This window comes from Leucopleurus acutus (assembly GCF_964270905.1).
Source record: "Leucopleurus acutus genome assembly, chromosome: X".
Classification (NCBI taxonomy): domain Eukaryota; kingdom Metazoa; phylum Chordata; class Mammalia; order Artiodactyla; family Delphinidae; genus Leucopleurus; species Leucopleurus acutus.
This window is the reverse complement of record NC_139148.1, coordinates 42,128,283-42,153,139: the sequence shown is the minus strand read 5'-3', so window position 1 is coordinate 42,153,139 and position 24,857 is coordinate 42,128,283. Positions and strand designations below refer to the sequence as shown.

Genomic DNA, 24,857 nt, shown 5'->3' with positions numbered 1-24,857 from the left:
TTCAAGTAATTTGTCCAGTTTGTCTAAGTTAGGGGTCAGTAAACTTTTTCTGTAGATGACCAGATAGAAATATTTTTGGCTTTGTGGGCCATATGGTCTCTGTTGCAATTACTCAAATCTGCTATTGTAGGTTGAAAGCAGCTGTAGATAATATGTAAATCAATGAGGATGGCTGTTATCCAATAATATTTTATTTATGGACACTTGAAAGTTGAATTTCATATAATTTTCACATACTGCAAAATTTTCTTCTTTTTCACATTTTTTTCCCCAACCATTAAAAGTGTGAAAATCATCCTTAGCTTGTGGGCCAGATTTGGCCTGTGGGCCATACTTTACTGTCCCCGGATCTGCACTGTCAAATTTCTTGTCATAAAATTGGTCATAGTATCCTTTTATTAGCCTTTTATTGTTTGTAAGATATGAGGCCCTTGTTAATGGACCTTTTTATTGTTTCTAGTTTTTTCTTTGATATATAATAGTGAGTATAATAATAAAAATATTCACAGCCACTGTTTATTGAATGTTTACTGTGTGCCAGGCACCATTATAATAAATTCTAATGGAATTAACTCATCTAATTTACCCAGGAACACTTTGTGCTAGGTACTATTATTATCCCCATTTTTTAGATGAAGAAACTGAGGCACAGCTAGTACATGTTCTAGCCAGAAATCTAAAGCAGTGAAGTCATAAATAAGGGAACAGCCTTATAAATATATCTTTGTGGGACTTCCCTGGTTACACAGTGGTTAAGAATCAGCCTGCCAATGCAGGGGACACGGGTTTGAGCCCTGGTCCAGGAAGACCCCACATGCTGCGGAGCAACTAAGCCCATGCGCCACAACTACTGAGCCTGTGCTCTAGAGCCTGTGAGCCACAACTACTGAAGCCCGCATACCTAGAGCCCGTGCTCTGCAACAAGAGAAGCCACCGCAATGAGAAGCCTGCACACCGCAACGAAGAGTAGCCCCCGCTCACCGCAACCAGAGAAAGCTCGCTCACAGCAACGAAGACCCAACGCAGCCATAAATAAATAAATGAATAAATAAATAAATTTATTAAAAAAATATATATCTGGGGCTTCCCTGGTGGCGCAGTGGTTGAGAGTCGGCCTGCCGATGCAGGGGACACGGGTTCGTGCCCCGGTCGGGGAGGATCCCACATGTGGCGGAGCGGCTGGGCCCATGAGCCATGGCCGCTGAGCCTGCACGTCTGGAGCCTGTGCTCCGCATTGGGAGAGGCCACAGCAGTGAGAGGCCTGCGTACCGCAAAAAAAAAAAAAAAAAAAAAAAAAAAAAAAAATATATATATATATATATATATATATATCTGTATATTTGTCAAGTATTTATATAGGGCAAATTCTTTTTTAAAAAATTATTTTATTTTTGCCTGCTTTGGGTCTTCATTGCTGCTCGTGGGCTTCTCATTGCGGTGGCTTCTCTTGTTGTGGAGCACGGGCTCTAGGTGCGCGAGCTTCAGTAGTTGTGGCTCGTGGGCTCTAGAGAGCAGGCTCAGTAGTTGTGGAGCACAGGCTTAGTTTCTCCACAGCATGTGGGATCTTCCTGGACCAGGGCTCTAACCCATGCCCCGTGATTGGCAGGCGGATTCTCAAGCACTGCGCCACCAGGGAATCCCATATATGGGCCAAATTCTTAGACATGAGTGTGCTAGGTCAGAGAGCAAGCATGTTTAAAATTTAAAGATTATTTCTCAAATTCTATTTTGATATTGTATAATCAGCTACTACATGTGGCTACAAATCACTTACAAGCAGGACCATTTCCCAATATTTTCCCCACTACCAGATAGCATCAGTGTTTTTCATTCTTGCTGTTTTTATGGTTGAGCATTATATTTTATTTTCATTTGCTTTTCTGTAATGGTTAAACAAACATCAGCATCTTTTCGCATATTTATTTGCCATTTTGTGTTTCTCTGTAAATCTCCCCTTTCCTTCTTTGTCTTTTGCTTTCTAGCAGCTTTTTGTATATAAGTAATATGAATTTTGAAGTACACATTAAAATTTTTCTTTTGGATAGGTGGTGACTTATCTCTCAACCTTGTTGCCTGTCCTCACTAGAATATAAGATCTTCGAGGGAAGGTATTTTGGCCAGGTTTCTTTCCTGCTGTATCCCCAGTCCTTAGAACAGTGCCTGGTATTCAGCAGGTGCTCAGTAACTGATTGCTGAGTGGATGAATGCTTTTATCACTTAACAATATCTCTTAGAGATTGTTGCATATCATTGTACGTAGAGCTTACATGTTGCTTTTTATGGTTCCATATGGTATTTCCTTGTGGGGATTGAAGTATAATTGATTCATCCAATCCCCCATGAGGCTGTTTACATACTTTTGCTATTATAAACAGTACTATAGTACAGTATCTTCATATGTGCTGTTTTGCTCACATATATGAGTATTTATGTAGAATAATTTCTAGAAATGGAATTGCTAGTCAGAGGATATGTACATGTAAAATTTTGATGAATATTGCCAAATTAATTGCTCTTAAAATATATTATACCGGCATATACCCACAATTTGAGTGTGCTTGACATCTTCACCAACTCAGTGACGTATCAAACTCGAATCTTCAATAATATATAAAGGAAATGTGGTGTCTTGTTTTAATTTGCATTTCTCTTCATGTGAATGAAGTTGAACATCATTTTACATGTTTAGAATCCCTTTGCATTTCCTTTTCTGTGAATTGATGGTCATGTCCTTTGATGATGATTATTTTTTTAAACATCTTTATTGGAGTATAATTGCTTTACAATGTTGTGTTAGTTTCTGCTGTATAGCAAAGTGAATCAGCTGCATGTATACATATATCCCCACATCCCCTCCCTCTTGTGTCTCCCTCCCACCCTCCCTATCCCACCCCTCTAGGTGGTCACAAAGCACCGAGCTGATCTCCCTGTGCTATGCAGTTGCTTCCGACTAGCTATCTGTTTTACATTTGGTAGTGTATATATGTCAATGTTACTCTCTCACTTCGTCCCAGCTTACACTTCCCCCTCCCCGTGTCCTCAAGTCCATTCTCTATGTCTGCGTCTTTATTCCTGTCCTGCCCCTAGGTTCATCAGAACCATTTTTTTTTTAGATTCCATATATATGTGTTAGCATACGGTATTTGTTTTTCTCTTTCTGACTTACTTCACTCTCTATGACAGACTCTAGGTCCATCCACCTCACTACAAATAGCTCAATTTGGTTTCTTTTTATAGCTGAGTAATATTCCATTGTATATATGTGCCACATCTTCTTTATCCATTCATCTGTCGATGGACACTTAGGTTGCTTCCATGTCCTGGATATTGTAAATAATGCTGCAATGAACATTGTGGTACATGTCTCTTTTTGAATTATGGTTTTCTCAGGGTATATGCCCAGTAGTGGGATTGCTGGGTCCTATGGTAGTTCTATTTTTAATTTTTTAAGGAACCTCCATACTGTTCTCCATAGTGTCTGTATCAATTTACATTCCCACCAACAGTGCAAGAGGGTCCCCTTTTCTCCACACCCTCTCCAGCATTTATTGTTTCTAGATTTTTTGATGATGGCCATTCTGACCAGTGTGAGGTGATACCTCATTGTAGTTTTGATTTGCATTTCTCTAATGATTAGTGATGTTGAGCATCCTTTCATGTGTTTGTTGGCAATCTGTATATCTTCTTCGGAGAAATGTCTATTTAGGTCTTCTGCCCATTTTTGGATTGGGTTGTTTGTTTTTTTGATATTGAGCTGCATGAGGTGCTTGTATATTTTGGAGGTTAATCCTTTGTCAGTTAATTTGTTTGCAAATATTTTCTCCCATTCTGAGGGTTGTCTTGTTTATGGTTTCCTTTGCTGTGCAAAACTTTTAAGTTCCATTAGGTCCCATTTGCTTATTTTTGTTTTTATTTCCATTTCTATAGGAGGTAGGTCAAAAAGGACCTTGCTGTGACTTATGTCATAGAGTGTTCTGCCTATGTTTTCCTCTAAGAGTTTTATAGTTTCTGGCCTTACATTTAGGTCTTTAATCCATTTTGAATTTATTTTTGTGTATGGTGTTAGGAATTGTTCTAATTTCATTCTTTTCCATGTAGCTGTCCAGTTTTCCCAGCACCACTTATGGAAGGGGCTGTCTTTTCTCCATTGTATGTTCTTGCCTCCTTTATCAAAGATAAGGTGACCATAGGTGCGTGGGTTTATCTCTGGGCTTTCTATCCTTTTCCGTTGATCTATATTTCTGTTTTGTGCCAGTACCACACTGTCTTGATTACTGTAGTTTGTAGTATAGTCTGAAGTCTGGGAGCCTGATTCCTCCAGTTCCGTTTTTCTTTCTCAAGATTGCTTTGGCTATTTGGGGTCTTTTGTATTTCCATACAAATTGTGAAATTTTTTGTTCTAGTTCTGTGAAAAATGCCAGTGGTAATTTGATAGGGATTGCTTTGAATCTGTAGATTGCTTTGGGTAGTATAGTCATTTTCACAATGTTGATTCTTGCAATCCAAGAACATGGTATATCTCTCCATCTGTTTGTGTCACCTTTTTTTTATTGTTTAATTTTTGGCTGTGTTGGGTTTTCGTTATTTCACGTGGGCTTTCTCTAGTTGCGATGAGTGGGGGCTACTCTTCGTCGCAGTGCACGGACTTCTCATTGCGGTGGCTTCTCTTGTTGTGGAGCATGGGCTCTAGGTACGCAGGCTTCAGTAGTTGTGGCATGAAGGCTCAGTAGTTGTGGCTTGTGGGCTCTAGAGCACAGGCTCAGTAGTTGTGGTGCACGGGCTTAGTTGTTCCGCGGCACGTAGGATCTGCATTGGCAGGCGGATTCTTAACCACTGTGCCACCAGGGAAGTCCTCTGTGTATCATCTTTAATTTCTTTCATCAGCGTCTTGTAGTTTTATGCATACAGGTCTTTTGTCTCTTTAGGTAGGTTTATTCGTAGGTACTTTATTCTTTTTGTTGCAGTGGTAAATGGGAGTGTATCCTTAATTTCTCTTTCAGATTCTTCATTGTTAGTGTATAGGAATGCAAGAGATTTCTGTGCATTAATTTTGTATCCCGCTACTTCACCAAATTCATTGATTAGCTCTAGGAGTTTTCTGGTAGCATCTTTAGAATTCTCTATGTGTAGTATCTTGTCATCTGCAGACAGTGACAGTTTTACTTTTTCTTTTCCGATTTGGATTCCTGATTATTCTTTTAAAAGTTAAGTTGTTGGTCTTTTTCTTCTTGCTTTGTAGAAGCTCCCTCTGTCTATTGAGGGCATTAACTCTTTTGTCCATCCTATGTGTTAGTTATCCATCTCTCCATGAAGGCAGGGACTTTTTTGTCTGCTTTGTTGCTTTACTTTCATCCACAGCACTTATCAGTGGAGGATAGGAGATAGATAGATGATGGATAGATAGATAGAATATGATATATGTATAAATATATAAAATGTTAAATATAATCCTGTACATATAACATATATATATATATATATATATATATAAAACTATAGTCATATAGATATCTTCTCTCTTGATAAATGCTTAAGTGCTGTGGATAAAAGTAAAACAAGATATACACACACTACTATACATAAAATAGATAACCGGGACTTCCCTGGTGGTGCAGTGGTTAAGAATCTGCCTGCCAATGCAGAGGACACGGGTTCTATCCCTGGTCCGGGAAGATTCCACATGCCGCGGAGCAACTAAGCCCGAGCGCTACAACTACTGAGCCTGCACTCTAGAGCCCGTAAGCCACAACTACTGAAGCCCATGTGCCACAGCTACTGAAGCGTGCGTGCCTAGAGCCTGTGCTCCGCAACAAGAGAAGCCACCACAATGAGAATCCCACACACCACAATGAAGAGTAGCCCCTGCTCACTGCAACTAGAGAAAGCCCGCGCTCAGCAGCGAAGACCCAGCGCAGCCAAAAAATAAAAAAATAATTAAAAAAAAAACCCAACAAGGACCTACTGTATAGCACAGGGAACTATACTCAATATCTTGTAGTAACCTATAATGGAAGAGAATGTAAAAAAAAAAGAATATATTCTAATATATTTTTATTGTAAATCAACTATATTTCAATAAAATTTTTTTAAAAAAGAAAGTAAAGCAAAATAAGGAAACAAGGAGTGGCCTGTAGGGTATGGGGTGGACAGGGAAGGCCTCAATGACAGAGTGCCATTTGAGCAGAGATGTGAAGAAATTGAGGGTGTATGTGAAGGACAGCATGTCAGGCAGAGGGAACAGGAAGTGTAAAGGCCCTGAGGCAGAGGCATACCTGAAATCATATCTCCAGTGTATTTCAAAAGTACTTCAAAGATTCACATTAAGTGGTCCCAGATTGTTGTGACCCCAGGTGCCTGAAAGAAGTGAATATAAATCCACTCTGGTGTAAGCCAGCCACCTTTCCACCCACAGATAAAATTCCAAAATATAAGAGCCAACAGTGGAAAAAAGTTATAAAACACATAAGCAAACAAGACACTATTAGCAAGATCCATAAGAAATAACAAACAGAATCTAACCCATAAAACTTCAGATATTATGGGACTTCGCTGGTGGTCCAGTGGTAACAAAAGAAGGTGTTTGCTAGGGCTGCCATAAGAAAGTACCAGGTGGCTTAAACAAAACATTTCTGGAGGCTAGAATCCAAAATCAAGGTGTTGACAAGGTTGGTTCCCTCTGAGGGACTGTTAGGGAAGGATCTGTCCAGGCCTCTTTCCTTAGCTTGTAGATGGCTATCATCTCCCTATGTCCTTCACATGATCTTCCCTCTGTGAATGCTTCTGTGTTTAAATTTCCCCTTTTTGTAAGGACACTAGTCGTATTGGACTAGAGCTTAACCTAGTGACCCAATGACCTTATCTTAACTTGATTACTTCTGTAAAGTCCGTATCTCCAAATAATATCACATTCTGGGGTACTGGGGTTAGGACTTCAACATCTGAATTTTGAGGGGAAACAATTCAACCCATAACAGAGGAATGGGACATATAAGTAGAGAGCAAGAGAATCCAAAGTGACTAAGCAGATTTTTTAAAATTGAAGTATAGTTGATTTACAATGTTGTGTTGTTTCAGGTGTACAGCAAAGTGATTCGTATATATATATATATGAGTATCAAGAATATATATATATATAAAACACGAATATATACATATATATTCCTGTTTTCCCTTATAGGTTATTACAAAATATTGACACCTTGATTTCAGACTTCTAGCCTCCAGAACCGTGAGACAATAAATTTTTTTTGTTGTACCCATTGTTTTTTTTTCCTATTCTGTTTAATAGCTTTCTATCCACAAAAACAAGGGCAATATATACCTGTGTATAACACACTGTGCCACATCAGGCATGCTGCTGTTATTTTTTGTCCATTACAACCAGGGACTTTCTTAAGCATTCTATCATCAAGGTTTATAATGACATATAAATCAGTCTGTTGAGAACCGTAGACCACAGAGTCTGATGGCCTGGTAGTGAGTAGTTCCCAGAAATTCCTTCTCAAATGGTATACTTTATAGTAGACGTATCTTGAAAAAACAAGAAGTAAAAGATACTGGCATGTAGAGTTCCATTTAGTCATCAACAATTGGTCCAATTCATCGTTATATGGTACGACCAAAATGCAACCCAGAGTGATGCCACTCAGGTGGCAGGCTTCCATTCAAACTTGTCAGGTTCCAAAAGCAGGGGCAGTCTCGGCAAACATATGGCTTCACCTTTTCAAGCATCTGGTATAATTGTGCTAAGAGACCATATCATTCTCTTGCTCTGAGCTTCTCTCGAGGCACCAGTGTAATATTGTATTTCCCTCATTGCATAAACCATTTATTCATTCCTTTTCCCTCAGCTACTATTTCTTCTTTTCTCCACTAGTCACTGATTTTAACCCAAGCGTTTCCACTGCTGGAAGGGATATTAAGGTCAGCTGCTGTGCCGGTCCAGATTGCCAACAGCAGTACCAGTCTAGTAATACACCCTCCCTAGTCTATTCCCATTCATACGGGTAGTGTTACATGGGTACAGAACTAGTGAGCTACTTTGACCAATAGGTAATAGAGCTGTATTAACTGTCAGATCCTGCTGTATTCACCCAGGTATTCATGATGGTTTCTTGGACCCTTTGTGTCCTTTTCTGCTGAAAAAATAGGAATCTACAATGGTGAGTCACACCTCCTAATTTAGTCCAGTGCTCTGGACATTGATTTGTTGTAGCATGGTAGTAAGGAGTTACTTCTCTTTCTGGCTAAGAGATGTTTCTTTGCCCTTCTGTAAGGCCTCTTCTGTTTTTCTTTGGCTCCCCTAAATTGGGGATTGTGCATGGGAGTTTCCTCAACTCCCCAAACCCATGGATTTGGTGTGGATGTTTCATTAGCTCCTCAGTCCCTAAAGATAGCATGTGGGGGTTCACATGGCTCTTCACCCCAGAAATTGCACATAGGGGTTCCCTTGGCTCTCTGCCCTGGAGACTGCATGAAGGGTTTCCTTAGCTCTCTAATCTCGGTTTAACTATTTGTTAATCCCATGGGTAGCTCATTCTGCCAGGTGTCTTCCCTCCTCTTCTTCCCTGCTTACTACATACTTTACCATTACTGCACTTACTTAGTTGAATATCTTCATAAATAGCAAAAATTTACCAAATTTTCCAAAGGCAATTTGGAACTTCAATGACCTCTTTGGGAAACTTGAGGCCTTCCCAAACTGGCTCATCCAGGACTTGCCCCTTCCCATCACTTCCACTCCTTCTTCCTCCTTTTACTACCTTTGCTCTTCCCTGCAGCTCCCTTAAGTCCTTTGATCTGTCCCCCTTCAACATCCCTGCCCGACTTTTCTCTTCCCACTCCAGCCCCTCAGCTTGAGCTTTAGGCCTCCTGACTCTACTGTGGGAATCTCAGAGGCAACGACCTGAGGCTGAAAAAGCTAACTGGAAATAGACTGGCTATTTTATCCACTCAGATGTCTTTGGAGACACCCAGATGGCTGCTGGGTATCTATTTGGTCCCCCTCCCCATATTTATTCCACAGCCTCCATAAGATTATATATCAAGTCAAAGAAGATGGTGGGAAACTCTAAGCCCTCATATGGAACAGATAACCTCAACTCGTTCCATCAGTCAGAATAATACTGCTTAATAATATAAAGTGGGGCAAAGACAAGGGCCAAAACTGTTATATAAACCAGGGAGTTTTGCAGTTCTGTGTTTATGCATGACTCAACTAAAATTTTAGAATAAAAGCTATAAGATCTTCATTTGTATATGTCTGTATGTTTATGTATGTATGTATGTCATGAATATGTGATATTTTCCAACCTTCAGATGGCATTACCAAATTGTTCAAATATCCTGACATCTTTTGACATTTTGCCTTCCCCAAATCTAATCCCAATTGGTATCCTTTATACCCAAAATTGACTTTGGGGTTTCCCAGAGGGCCACTGGAAAATCACAAAGGATTTGTTCTTTCATCTTGTAAAAAAAGGTGCTAAAAATAATTAGGTTTATTTAATATTATATAAATGATTATATAAATTGCATGGGAAGTGTTGTCAAAAAATACTTAGACTTCCCTAGATTAAAGTTGTTTGGGTAAAATGTTATTCATATAAATATTTCAAAAATTATATAAAGTTCCTAGAGATTTGTCATTGCGCTCACTGTCCATGATATATTTCTATTTGTGTCCTCATGCTGCTTTACCTTATGTTAGGTAGCAACAATATAATTTTGTGAATCATAATTTCAATTATTTAAAAAATATTAACTTGGTCATAATTTTACTTTTCAAAATCCAGCATATTCTAGGCTATCTGGGGATTCCAATTCCAATTGGAAATTTACATCACTCACCTTTGGAGTTTTATTAATAGATAGATATTTAGGACCTTTTCTTCAGCTCCTAAATCTCATGGTTGTAAAATAAACATGTTCTAGACACAAGAAGGAGGGGATACGGGGATATATATATATATATATATATATATATATATATATATATATATATATATATATATACATACATACATATACATATAGCTGATTCACTTTGTTATACAGCAGAAACTAACACAACATTGTAAAGTAGTTATACTCCAATAAAGATATTAAATTATAAAAATCAGTTCAAAGGAAAAAAAACATGTTCTTACTATCATATGTATGTTTTCTCTCTGGCTTAAAACTTTCCCTTGTAAAAGGGCTGCTGCCACTATGATTGCTAAACTTTTATCAGGACAGGTGTTCCACACATGGAGAATACCAAGTGACTGAGGGGCCCATTTCACCAGTAAAGTCATCCAAGAAATCCAATGAGTTCTTCCTATATCACAAAAATTACACTGTCTTATTATTCCCCACTCATCTGGAATGATAGAGCTAATGGACTATTAAAATGAAAGCTTGCTAAACTGATGGAAGAAGTCAATCTCCCATGGCCTAAGGGTTTTACCCTTATCCCTGATTGCCCTCTGGTCCTTTCCTGATGGGTTATACCAGCTGTCCCCATGTAAAATTACTGGCTAGCCCATAGAATTCTCTATTCTGTCTGGGCTCTTGAAGACTCTAACCTGGTCAATTCAGACATTCTAAAATATGGTAAGAAATTTATTCATGGGCTTCCCTGGTGGCGCAGTGGTTGAGAGTCCGCCTGCCGATGCGGGGGACACGGGTTCGTGCCCCGATCCCGGAGGATCCCACATGCCGCGGAGCGGCTGGGCCCGTGAGCCGTGGCCGCTGGGCCTGCGCGTCCGGAGCCTGTGCTCCGCAACGGGAGAGGCCACAACAGTGAGAGGCCCCCGGAACGCAAACAAAAAAAAAAAAAAAAAAAAAAGAAAAAAAAAAGAAATTTATTCATTATTCCCAAACTTCTCTTCAACAGGTGGAAGCTGCTTTTCCTTCATTTCTCCTATGCAAACCACTATATAACCTACAAATTGGAGACTTAGTTCTCTCAAGGCAACCAGAAAACTAATCTTGATCCCTATTAAAAGGGCCCTTGAATCATCCTCTTTACATCACTAACACTGCTGCCAAACCCCGGGGGGTCAAACCCTGGATTGGTCTTTCTCAACTGAAAAGATGTTGAAATCTACTCTAAATGGAAGTCCATCCCAACTGCAGACTCTAAACTGAGGGTCTCTGAAAGCAGTGAGTAAGATGGAAGATGAGGAAGTCCCTGAGAGCTGGGAGGCGGCAGACAGTGGGGAAATCCAAATCTCCTCCAAAGTGCCCATTGTGATTCAGGACGATAGCCTTCCCATGGGGCCCCTCCACAGATCCGCATCCTCAAGAAGCCCACCAGCATTGGTGTGGTCAGCAGCCCCAATTCCACCAGCAGGCCAGCCCTTCCCGTCAAGTCCCTAGTGCAGCGTGAGGCAGAGTACGCAGAGGCCTGGAAGTGGATCATGGGCAGCACCAGCCCAGAGGAGGAGCAAGAGAAACCCATCCTCGACAGGCCAGCCAGGATCTCCCAACCTGAAGACAGCAGGCAACCCAACAATGTGATCAGACAGCTGTTGGGTCCTGATGGGTTACAAGGCTTCAAACAGCACAGATAAATGCGGGCAGGAAAGGATGCCACCGCCACTGCCTCCGTCACCACTTCTTGGGTTGTCCTCTGTGGGTCGCACTGCTGTGGCAGACAGCTGGACTTGAGCAGAGGGAACAACCTGACTTACTTGCAATGTGATTCCCTTTGCTCTGCCCACTGTGACCTTGAACCCCATGTACTGTGACCTTCCTCCCCCCACTGTGATTGGCATGTCTAGAAGGGCTGTCCCAAGTCAATGGAAAGGGAAAGGGTGGGGTTAGAGGAGGGTTGGGGGGGACCCACCAAGGACTCAGAGAGTCAGACAGTGCCACTTGGCCACTTGGGGTAAAGCCAGTGCCAGCAATAACAGTTTATCATGCTCATTAATTTGGGATTTTAAAACACAAATGAGAACTCCCATCCACCCACGCTCAAGTGCATGTTTTCATCACTTAAAAGCAAGGTCCATCTGAAAATATCCTTTTTGTTTCTTTGCTTCCTATTTTTGTTTGTTTATACAATATTTGATTTGCAAAAGTAGAAGTGCATGTGAGGGGTTTTAGCAGTTTAATGAATTTTTATTTGAGAAAGAGTAGTTTGGTAGTCTACTTAAGAATGTTTCTGGGCAATTCACTAGAAACATTAACCAATAGGATTTTGGTGAGCTTAGCTTCTGTATTCCTACTGCAGCCCAGAAAAGGGGCAGGGCTCTGCAGCCCCCAGGACAGATGAGCACCCCATGCCTATACCTCCCTCCCCGCAGCTAAGTCCCAGAGCATCTGGGTACTACCTGAAGACTGGGCTAGCTCTATAGGCTCAGAGAGCCTGGGGAGGGTGCCAACCCCTCAACTCTAGTGTATTTTGGAAGATAGGGCAAGTGAACAGACTTCCCCTTCCAAAACCTCTCAGGAGGCTTACTACTTCTAGAAGTGGGCAAGGAGTGAGGCTGCACTTTGGGGCTTTAGGAGTAAGGGCTGTGAGGAACTTCCCTGGTGGTCCAGTGGTTAAGGCTCCGCACTTCCACTGCAGGGGGTGCAGGTTGGATCCCTGTTCGGGGAACTAAGATCCCACATGCCACGCGGTGCGGCCAAAAAGTAGAAAAAAAAAGTAAGGGCTGCAAGCCTTGCTCAGTATTTTGCTGTCAGCACAAGGAAAGCCAGGAGAGAGTCTTGACTCCAGGACTCCGAGCCTTCTGCCGAGTGTGGTCAGAAAGTAGGTAGATCTTCCTGCTCCAGCAAGGCTTAGAACTCTCAGGGGTCTGTGGAGTGCCATCTCTGTTGATGGCATCAGCTCCGTAACTCTATCCAGCACATTTCCCTTGTGAAATCACTACCTTGGGAGCAGACCATTCTCAATACATTTGGGAAGAGACAAGCTGTGCATTGCAAAGATTGGTAATGACAGACTGGTTCCCCATAGGCCTAGGCTATCCTCCAATCCGTCTTCCAGAGCAAGGGCCTGGAATGAAGGCAGTTTCCCCTCTGTCCTTGGAGCCTGGAGATTTGCCTTGGTTCTTTGAGGGGGAAGAGACTTAGGGGGCCCTGCCTAGAGCAGCTGTGTGTGTACACTCTGGCCCCTCTCGGGCTTTCTGATCTCTTCCATCGCATTGCACCTTATATCCCTCAGCCAGCCAGATGGCCTCCTCACTCAGGAGTGGTTGGTGTGACATTTATGTAAGTCTTGGCCCACTACATCTTCCCCAAGAGGAAAGTTCAGCTGTCAGTTGAGTCAGCAAGTAGTCCACAGGCTTACAACTACATGAAGGCAGGAAATTGTCTGTGAGCAGAGCTGGAACAAAGCTTCAGTCAGTAAGAACCTGAAGGATGTTGAATGGCGCCCACAGGCTGCTCTGAGGGGAAATGAGCTCCAGGAGTGGGGACGGGAGAAGGTTGCAGCTGTCTTTACAGTTCCACTGCCAAGACCAAGTTTCTGCATTCTAAATGGATAGTGTCCATCCCTCATGTAATAGTGGTTTCTGGCCCAAGATGAAACTATCCTTTTCAGTTGGAGAAGGTACATAGGTAGGCCAGGTGGGAAGGCCAGAAGTGCTGATTGCTCAGCCGTCGGGACCACCTGTTCTTGCTCCCCTTCTCTAGTGGGAGCCAAGGGGAGGCTGGCTGATCTGTGGATCAAGGATGTAGTAGGGCCTGATGCTCCCACCTCCCTCTGGCCAAAGATGGGGTTCTGCCTGCGGTGTGCCTGTCACCACCCACCAGCAGTCATATCCTGGCTTCCCAGATGGAGAGGTGGCAGGCAAAATTTTAAAAAGAAAGAAATGAAAACAGGAAGCTATGGTGTTGGGGGGAGGTGGGAGGGGAGATGGGGAAACAGTTTGGATTTTGGGTGTGTGTTTGTGTGTGTTTTTGGTTTTTGTTGTTGTTTTTATGCAGTTGTCTGTAACTTTCCTTAAGTGCTTTTTCTTTTTTTAATTTTCACATTTTATTCAATACATATAACAATGCATATTAAAATATTAACAATAAGGAGATTTTTAATTTTTTGCTTTTATAAATCACTTTTCTTTTTAAAATTTTTTTTTAAAAAAGTAAGCTGTAGGCTTTGGCTTGCAAAACACCAGGGGAGTGGGGGACAGAAAACTGAGGCTGCTGCCCCTTATCTGCCTTCACAGTACTGTCCCCTTCTCCCAGCTCCTCCCTGACTCTATGAGCCAGGCCTCAGACCTTCCAGCTAACTGCTTCCCATGAGCCACTACTCTGATGTCATCCTATAACCAAAGGAGCTGGGGGTCTGGGCCTGGTGACCAACCCTTTGCCACCCACTCAGTCAGGGTGCTCCCCACCTGCAGGCAGGCGGCAACACCCTATCTGCTACCATCAGCCCCTTCCAGAGCCCACTGCCCCACACCTCCCTGTCTAGCCCAGCCATATGCAGCTCTGCCCCATCTGGGGATGCTCTGCTCAGAGATGGGCTGGCAGGGCTGCCCCAGCCTCCCTGGTAGGCAAAGACTCTGGAAACCTCTGGAGTCCTGTGTTCGGCCATGTGATCCCAGGGGTGCACATGGGCCCCTTGGGTGTCTGAACAGAAGGGTATGGGAGGGAGGGCCGCACCCTTGCAGTCCCGCTTTGCTGGTCTAATGGGCAGCTGCCCACCCTACCCCACCCCGCACCGCGGGCTCCTGAGTCGGCAGATTAAGCATTTTATAAATTGCATTTTAAATACATGTTTTAAACTTGAAAAAAATAAACAGAGGGTCTCTCGAGAGCCCCCAGAAGCAGATGTTGCCACAAGGTAGACTGCTTTCCTAAGAACTTCAGACCAAGTAAGTAGATGACATCATGAGGTGGTCAGCTTCCACCCAAGATGCCAAACAAGACCCTGTAGGATTCTCTTACATACTTCCTAATCTCACCATTTTTACTGTTCTTCTTGCAGTATCATCCTTTTTCTCTATCCCCTCCAGCATCATCTTTGCTATCCACATAACTCCCCCCATTACAACTGCAGCTTTCCATAACGAGCCTTCATTTGTATTATCTCCTCTTCCCCTTCACCCAGGCTGTTCTCCCCTTTAACAATTCTGCCATCCGTGCAAGGACCCCAGAATCTATAGCGTTCCTTCACTCAACTCATAGTACAGTCTCACAACCTTACTTTAGAATGCTGGTTATGTTCTCCCTCTTCTTTGGAAGCCTCCAGCTTCCCTTAAATTCCTATGCCATCTCATATTTAAGGGCATCCTTTGTGCTGTCACTCAGGGTCCCTTTAGCTTTTCCCCCTAGACTTCAAAAGGAATCTCGAACCTCAATACTCTTCAAAAAGGGCCATCTATGCTTAACCAGACTGCCTTCTTTTCTCACCTTAACTACTCTATTACCTCTGATTTAAGTTTTCCAGACACTAGATGAGGCAAGAGGTCTACAAAACATGTTACAACTACAAGCTTAGGCAGAATCCAAGCCCCAGAAGGAGGCTGTGCTCTTCTTGTCTCGTCAGGTTCTTAAGAAGCCTTAGAACAAGAGGCTAAGAGACTGGGAGTAAATCTAAAAAACTTGCTGCAACAAGTCAACTATGGGCAACCTGCATGCCTAGAGCTGCTGCAGTGTGGGCCACTTAGAAGTTCACCCAACCACCTGCATCTTCTATGCTCTGCTACAGAAAATAACCATGACTGTGGATCTTACCACTAACATCTAAAACCACTAACATCATTGCCAGAGAACTACAGGAACTCCAATGAGTGGATCTTCATAATTGTCTGGCATTGGACACCAGCCTGGCTTCTCAAGGGGAGTACTTTTGTAATGATGAGAAGCCATTGCTGTGCATGTGTTCCCTGAAACCTCTCTGATGGTTATGCCATCACCAAAAACATCCAGACATTTCAGAAAATTCTTCAGATTTCCATTGTCATCTTCACTCCACTATCTGAATACCCTTCAAGCCCAATGTCTAGGAATCTTCTCGACTTGCTCTCTCTGAACCTCAAATCTTGGTTTTACTCGCTTATTCAACCTTTAATAACTATTATTTTATTTTATTTCCGAGTATTTCTCTTGTTAAATGCCTAATTGCTAAGGCCTTCCAACAGCTGTCAGCCTAACAGCACAATCAACAGATGATACAGTAGTCAGTTCTTCAGGAACAAGAGGAACGTGAAGGCCAGCACCCCCTTGAAAACTATTTGGACCTAACTCAGCTTCCCAATGACTCTTATTCCATCCCTAATAGTGCTCAAGGACAGATTTTGTCTGACTTAAACAACAAGGGGGGACCGACTAAGTGTTCACAATTACCTGTTGCTTACCCTCTGCTTTGTCTTGACCAAACTTTAGTCAGGATTCTCCCTTCCTACAGGTTCCTGAACTCTGCTTGCCCCCAAGCCTGAGCAAACACAAAAAAGTGAAATTTGCCTCCCTTCTCAGCTTCTCCTGAGAATTGACTGACAACAGCAGGATACTTTCCTGTCAGACCCCACTGGCCATTTCCCCTTGCTTGTCCAACTTCTCTGAAAGATTCTGCTCATCTCTGCTTGCCTCCTCCTTACCCTGTGAAAGAAAAGCCTTTTTCTGCTTGATTTTGAGACCCTTGTAGACCTTATGGTCATAACATTCTCCCTATTGCAGCCAGCCCTCCCCCATTACAATAGTCCCTTTCCCTCCCTTCCAATAATCCTTCTGAAAAATAGTTTCTCCTTACTAAGTCCTGATTTGTTCTTCTTTGACAACCAACATGCAACAAGACGTGTTAATAAAGGCCCAGAAATAGGTAATCTAGAGCTATGCTGTTATCTAACACCATGGCTGCTGAAGTATGGTGAGATTCAGCCAAGAGTTCCAGTCCTTGGGCAATTTATTTACTTTGTGTGGATAACTCCTAGGACATGACTGGCTGTGTTTCTTTTCATTGTTGTGTGGCGTCCTGCACATACGCTGTTCCTGCTGCCCATCCGCTCACCAATTAGTGATCCTAAAGTGGTTAGTATCAGGGGAATATTTGGAAAGATTGTGGCGTTGGAGAGTTGTGGCTAGTGTGGTTGATGAGGGTAAGTCCTTGCGGGGTTCTGCTGCTGAGTAAAAATCTACTGCAATTTTGAGTCAAACCCAGTGTCCAGTGTTGGACAAGGGGAAGCTTGTAATAGGGAAAGCCCTTTACCAGGGATTCCCTTACAGGCCCACCAAGGCTCCCATTGTTGCCTATATTCTGTGTTCCTGTGAAGGCAAGTTGTGGGGCTTAGTGCAATTCCAGGTGGTGTTAATAGGAGCTTATAATGTTATAGCCAAGTAAATGTGCATGTTATCTACCTCATACTCAGCACCTGAGTCAACTCAATTGGTTATGTGCTCAGCCCATGATTGGCCACATATTTGAAGTTAGAGTTGACCCACAGAATTAGAAGGCACCTGTGAGTCACAAGCCACATCTTAGAGCCTGGCTTAGCCAGAATGGGTGTTGCTGGTAGCAGTAGAGATGGAAGGAGGAGGAGTGCTAACCTCAGTGGTGGTGTCTGTGGTCATGTTAGTAGGACTGACCAACCTGAATGGCCAGGAGCGTGCTTCCCGTGGTCCCCGTCCTGACCCATGTTGTGTGTCTCCCGTGTTGTGCATGTGGCATGTTGTTTCCAGACCTCGTCAACAGTAGGGTTTAGTTCGCCAGGGGAGGGTGATCCATCAATGGGTGTGTAGTCGACACTGGTGAAGGGAGGAACTTCTCAGGTATGGAAGGGGCACAGCAACAGAATAGGAGTGCAAGTCAGAGGTCATCTGTGGGCAGCAGTAGGAGATCTGATTGTCCCTTGGGTATCGTCCAAATGGTGTTACCCAGTCCAGGGGTAATTAGTTCCACCTCCTGGGTATCAGGAGCTGGTCCAAGATTGTTCTATGGTGATTTAGTGGAGTATGTGGGCAGCAGATGAGGACGCCTCTCTCTCCAGATAGTGGTGAGTGGTCTGCTCAGCTTACACTGGATGAGGAGCAGAAGCATGCTGAATGTGGTCCCAGAGTTGGTGGTCCACAGCAGGTCCCTGTTGGGATCAAGGGAGAAGTGGCTGCTAGGCTCTGGAGTTTCTATGAGGGAGAAGGGAAAAAGGTGGAAGTACCAGGTGGATGTTCATTTGCTGTGGGCAGCATGCAAGGCTCCCATGTCCATGAGAACTGGGAATTGGGTTGTGTCCAGTGTGAATGTGTCCACCAGGAGAGGTCAGCGTCTCTACAGGTGGTCGTTTCATTTGTTGTGAATTTTAATACAGTGCAGTCATGTCTTTCGTCTGCACTTTTGAACTTGATGGACCATCTTCCTCCAGGTTCTCTCAGGAGCCCTTGTTTTAAAATACCATTATGCCTTTCTGTGACATCTGCTGCTGTAGGACAATGGAGTAGGTGAAAACTCACACAATGTGATTTTGTAATGCCCGCTATTGTGTTGCTTTGCACTGGGAGCCTTGATCTGTTTGTATAACCGGCAGCACTCCCAAGGGCTGTGAGGCTCCGGTGTTAACACTTCAGTAACATTAACAGAGGTTGGGGCCCCACAAGAGCCATCAGTGGAAGGCCTGTGTGGGCACCCACCACTATTAACCATGTGTTAACATATACGTTCCTGCCGCTGCAGGGGGAGGCCCAATGAAATCAATTTGCCATCTCTGATGTGGCCCTCCTCCTCTGTAAATTGTCCCTCCAGTGAGGTAGGCCCAATGTCTAGATTTCTGGCTTCTGGTACAGCCACTAATGTTTTGTCTCCCTGCTGAGCCGACTCCTCTACTAACAATCCATTTTCATAACCCTGTGATGCCCCAAAGCCCTGACCTCTCATGTGCTCCCTGATAGAAGGGGAGGGTGGCTCCTCCCAAAGGTCTGGAGATCTCCCCCTCCTTCCAGAGCCCTAGCTGCTTTGGTGGTTCAGTTAGCTCATCAGGCTTTGAGTTGTAGAGTACTTCCTCTGTGTCTTGTTTGGTATGAGCCGAGGTATGGTGCACCCAGATGGGCAGAGTGGGAGCCAGTGTGGCAATTGGCCCCATACCTCTTTAGCCCAAATGTCTTGGCTTGTATTTTCCAGCCCTGATTTTGCCAAAGTCCTGACCAAGTAGTTAGCTCATGAACACCAACCAGGAGTCAGTAAAATATGAACATTGGGAAAATGTTTGTCAAAGGTATACTCTACTGCTAGGACTATTATATGCGGCTCAGCCCACTGAGCACTTTGGTGTGTGCCCCGTATGGATTTGGGGGTGACAGGCTGTGGCTCTCTATTGTCTGGTCCCTTACACCTTGTGCTCACTCCATCGGTAAAGGAAGACAGTTGCTTTGCTTGTTTTGAGGGTGCTGACCATCCTCCCTCCCGTCCCCATTGAGCAAGGGGTAGAGGCATTTCTGGGGTTTGGGCAAATTAGCTTCAGTGGCAGGTATGTGGTTATTTCCTCATGGAGTTTGTGACACTCCAGTAGGGCTGGGTTTAGCTCAACCCTGTAGATAGCATTTCCATTTTAATAACGGGGCCTCTGATGCCAATCTGATTTTATGGGGAGTTTTTCTTCCATTATATAGGGCATACGAGGAATCTCTGTCTGTGGGATAACTGGCTCTGCCCCAGAAAGGGCCTCAGTTTCCATAAGTGCCCTGTATGCTGCTAGAAATTGCCTCTCCAGTGGCAAATACGTCTGGGCTGAGGCTAGGAGCCCCTTACAGCAAAAGCCCAGGTAGAGGTTTGCGTGTCCATTTGGTCCAGAGGCCCCAGGAAGCAAATTTTGGGGTGGGAGCAGAAACTTCTAAATGTAAAGTCCTATCCTTGGGGCAGTAGTGGGAGAGCTGAAGTGATAGCCTCCTTTAGTTTATCTAGTGCCTGTTGTAGCTCAGGTCCTCACTCAAAATGGAAGACTTACAGGTGACTCAATACATAGATAGGGTCTAGCAAATAGTAGGCGTGAGGAACGTGTTGGCACCAGAATCCAAACTTTTCTACCAAATGTTGGGCCTCCTTGCTGATGTGGGAGGTTGGAGCACTAGGAGCTTTTATTTTATTGGATTGGGAAGAGTTTGCCCTTCTCAGTTCTGAATGTAACCGCCCAATTTAACAGACTGGTAGGGGCCTTGTACCTTATGGAGGGAGGCAGTTGCCCATCCCCTTTCAGTGAGGTGCTCACTCAGGATTGTGACTGCCTGGCCCTCAGTGCCTTGTCATATCCTGTACTATGGTGTGTTTACCGCCCACACCAATAACGAAATGGTAACTGGTTCCCACTGGTTGGCGCCCACCAATAGAGTAAAAGCCTTGGGTTTGTTCCATGAAGTTAGCTGCTGACTGAGCTGGTCCAGTAATGGGAACAGGGATAGTCTCCAAGGGAACACCAGGAAAGAAACATCTTTTAGCAAATCTGGGCCAATTTTAATAGTTAAGTGGGTAATTTTCCTTTTAATTAATTGTCCTCTGAAGTCAGTCACCTCTTTTGGGGGGAGGGGGAGTTCCCTTTAAAGCATGAATGCTCCTTGGGATTAGGAAGGTTTGAGCACCTGTGTCCAACAGAGCCAGCCAGTGTGTTTGTGTTCTGGAGCCCAAACTACAGTTAATGTGTTACAAGGGCTATTCTCTTCCAGGTGGGGCCCTACTTCTGTAACTGCTGGATCCCTCTGTGTGGGCTGTCCTGGCCACTGGTGGAGACCAGAGGCAAGTACTGAAAATGAGGCTGCCTCTGAAAGGGAAGCCTGGCACAGCTCGTAATCTAACCCTAGTAAGTAGTACTATTGCTGCACTGATTTATCAGAGAACCTCCAATTTGGGACCCTCTTGTCCCTTAACCTGTGATGGTTAAGTTTATGTGTCAACTTGACTGGGTCACAAATGCCAAGACATTTGGTCAAACATTATTCTGGGCATGTCTGTAAGGTTCCGGATGAGATTAACATTTGAATTGGTGGGCTGAGTAAAGCAGATCACCATCCCCAGTGTTGGCGGGTCTCATCCAATTAGCTGAAGGTCTGAATAGAACAAAAAGGTGACCCTCCCATACGTAAGAGGGAATTTCTTCCTGCCTGACTCCCTTGAGCTGGTACATTTTTTCCTGCCTTGGGACTCAAATTGAAACATTGGCTCCTCCTAGACCTCAAGCCAGCAAATCTTTGGACTGGAGCTATACCATGGTCTCTCCTAGGGCTCCAGCTTGAGGACTGTAGATCTTGGGACTTGCCAGGATAACCCTGTGAGCCAATCCTTATGAAAAAAAAACCCTCTTTTTATATATACATCCTATTGGTTCTGCTTCACTGGAAAATTCTGACTAATATATAACCTGTCTTGTTTTCTCAGAGTTCACGCTTAAGCAGAGGCCAAGCTGTAAGTTTGTTTGACTTAGGAGGGGGGAGGCTTCACTCTCGATAGTAATTTTGATTTAGGCCAGGTGGCTAAAACACTTGGATCTGAGTTTGTCTTTCAGGGGTTTCTATTAAATCCAAGGGCAGCTGTGACTTTTGAACTGTTTTTGTGTTAACCATCACTGCCAGTAAAGAGGACTTACCTTTGTCAGGAGCCCCTCTGAGAAACAACGCTGTGGACTCAGGACTCTATTCACCCTCCTCCCACTTGCCCAGTCATCCTGCTGCACACCATCTGTTACCTGATAAGCCCACTCCAGCATCCCTAGCTGATGGAGGAGATCTTTGGCCTCAGCTGGTGTTTTCCGTTGACAGTCTGCCCAGGTGATTATGAGGCCTCATGTGGGGTGGGTGGCCCTCCAAGCCATTAAAAAATCCATATCAACAAGATATATGTGCACTAGGGTCCAAAGCTGCCTCTGGGGGTCCTTCCTCCCTTCCTCACTAATTGTGCAAGATCCCTTACCAGGGGCCCATTTTTCCATCCCATTCTGTGGCCGCCAATTGTTTAATTCCAGACCCTGTTAGGTGGAATTCTCGCTCTCTGCCTGATACATTCTATACAGCCAGGCAGTCCCTTTTTCATTTGGTTCCCGAACTCTGTCCTTATGGAGGACTGGGCCTCAGGGAGAAGGGGGATGTGTCGCTTCCCCCAAGTGAGAACCTGTCCCTTTTTTTTGACCTTCCCCTCTTGTGTCTTCTGTTACTTTGTGGGTGGTCCTGGGTGGAGGGTAGATTCTCCTCACCATGACCATACTGGCATCGTGCTGCCTGGGCCTCTAGAGGGCACCAGTCCTCTTCTGCAGGGCCCTCCCCTCCATCTGGTCTTCCAACGAGTGTAAGCTCCTACCTCCTCACCAGGCTGTGGCCTGGTGAGAAGCCACCAAGAGGAAGTTCTGGCTTGCCTCTCTCATTCAACAGGATGGCCCCCTGTTTAGGAGTCCTGGGAGAGGCAGGAAGATAACTTCCTTGTCTTTGTCACTTTAAGGAATGCTTTAGCTGCCTCAGCCCAAGAGTTGGGGTCCAGATAGCCCTCCAGGGAAGGGCTAGAATGATGCCACCTGTAACAGCAGATCCAAGTGCGACAGCATCAGAGTCAGGCTAGCTGTTTGCAAAGGTGCCTCCCCCAACTGCACTTTGGGGACTAACCTTGGCCTGATGCCTCTGCCTTATAGGCTTGTTTAGCTGCCACAGTGGTCCCCAGCGGCAAGGATGTCCTCTCGTCACAGAGTAACGCTGAATCACTGGCCATTGTCAGGGAGCTCCTCCCATTATAGCCCATTATGGGGTCAGGGGTATCCACCCCTCAGTCCAGAGGTGTGCACCCCTCCCCCTTTTCTGTTCAGGCCCACAGGTCTTACAGTGTCCACCACCTGCCTAATGGATACCCAGGTGGGCAGGCTGACTTCCTACCGCATGCAGCTGGGCCCCTCTGGCCCCCCCCAAATTAGTTCCAGTGGCATGTGTTCACTCAAATACTGATGCTATCACTTGGCCAGGCTATTGAAGCACAGGAGGATACCCCCCAAAATACAGAGTGTAATACAGTACAGAGCAGTGCCACGCCAAACCAAAGCAGTGGCATTCCAAATTTTGAATCCCACTAATTTGAGCCATCCAGGATTTTTGTTAATTGATTTCCTGCTGACTGGGTGGCCTCCATATCTATTTCCTAATTATCTCCAGAAGTTCTCCCCTTATTGCCACTTACGGGGTTTGAGGTATTTGGGGGTTATCAAGAAAAAAATATGACCACGAGGTGGCAGGAGCACACACGAGTGTTACTGGGCTTGCAGGCTGGGGAAGTGCCTCACAGCAGGAGCCTGTAGGAGGAGGAGGAGGAGGAGGAGGAGGAGGAGGAGGAGGAGGAGGAGGGGGAGGAGGAGGAGGGGGAGGAGGAGGAGGGGGAGGAGGAGGAGGAGGAGGAGGAGGGGGAGGAGGAGGGGGAGGAGGGGGAGGGGAAGGGGGAGGGGAGGGAGAGGGGGAGGGGAGGGGAGGGGAGGGGGAGGGGAGGGGAGGGGGAGGGGAGGGGAGGGGAGGGGGAGGGGAGGGGAGGGGGAGAAGGGCAAAGGAACTGCTGGGGGATAAGGGGTTAAGAGAGGGAGCTTTTGTGTCTAGGTGATGTCACTCAGCAGCAAGGTGGGGAGTCTCTGGGTCAGAGAGCCCTGAAGGGCAGCAGCAACATGGGTCTTTTACAGCCGGGGCTTACCTTATCTATTGCCAGCAGATGTAGGGTGAGGCTTCGTTGGGTATGCAAAGCAGGTAGGCTCTAAATGGTGAAAAATCTACTTGTTTGGGCTATTTAGAAAATAATTGGATGTGTACAAATTTAAGTTGGCATCAGGTTTTGAGCTATTGGGTCTCAGCCTGCAGTGAAGAAATAAACAACCTAAGGACCAATACAGAAAGGCCATCTTTGACCTATCTATATAACAGATGAAGGCACAACCCATCCCATTAGATCCTTAGGAATTCTGGTGGGATCTTAGTTCCCCGACCAGGGATAGTAACTGCTCCCTGCAGTGGAAGCACAGAGCCCTAACCACTGGACTGCCAGGGAATTCCCAGAATTCTGGCATCAAGGTTTAAAGGTAGAGTTACAGTTTCTCATTTAGGGATCATCCCTGCTTCTGGCACCTGCAGTTGTAGCCCTGGTCCCAGGACCACTGCATCAGGTCAGAAAAAAGAAAGTTGAGGTGTTGCAGGGAAAGAATTGTGTAGTAGTAACAGCATCTTCCCTGCACTCTCTGCCTCAGACCTCACAGAAAAATGGAGGAATCTATCTAGCAGGGACTCTTCCTTGGCCTGTATCATGTTAAATGTGAGCATACATTCATGAAGGGGTGTAAGCCAGTTCTTCATGCCTTTATCTCCCCCACTTTAGGTATCTACCTGTTCCAATTCTCTATCAAACGAATACTCTGAGCTATATATGCAACATTATATATTCATTTAAGGTGCTATCTCTTTGCTCATTTTTGGACACTATGAGCTGTAAAATGTGTTCTATGGTTTGAAATAATGTAACTCAGTGGTCCCAATTGCTACAGTAGCTTCTATTCCAGTCCTTTTTCTTTTTTTAATGCATCTTTATTGGAGTATAATTGCTTTGCAATGGTGTGTTAGTTTCTGCTTTATAACAAAGTGAATCAGCTATACATATACATACATCCCCATATCTCCTCCCTCTTGCATCTCCCTCCCACCCTCCCTATCGCACCTCTCCATGTAGTCACAAAGCACCGAGCTGATCTCCCTGTGCTATGCGGCTGCTTCCCACTAGCTATCTATTTTACATTTGGTAGTGTATATATGTCCATGCCACTCTCTCACTTCATCCCAGCTTACCCTTCCCACTCCCTGTGTCCTCAAGTCCATTCTCTAAGTCTGTGTCTTTATTCCTGTCCTACTCCTAGGTTCTTCAGAACCTTTTTTTTCTACATTCCATAAATATATGTTAGCATACGGTATTTGTTTTTCTCTTTCTGACTAACTTCACTCTGTATGAC

General features: G+C 44.6%; 1 pseudogene across 1 annotated transcript; it reads left to right on the top strand.

The window, feature by feature from the left end:
- The first annotated feature begins 11,154 nt into the window (after positions 1-11,154).
- Positions 11,155-11,555, top strand: LOC309978456 (SUZ RNA-binding domain-containing-like; annotated as a pseudogene). The gene has a single exon. The product of its transcript is annotated as an SUZ RNA-binding domain-containing-like (transcript).
- The last annotated feature ends 13,302 nt before the right edge of the window (positions 11,556-24,857 follow it).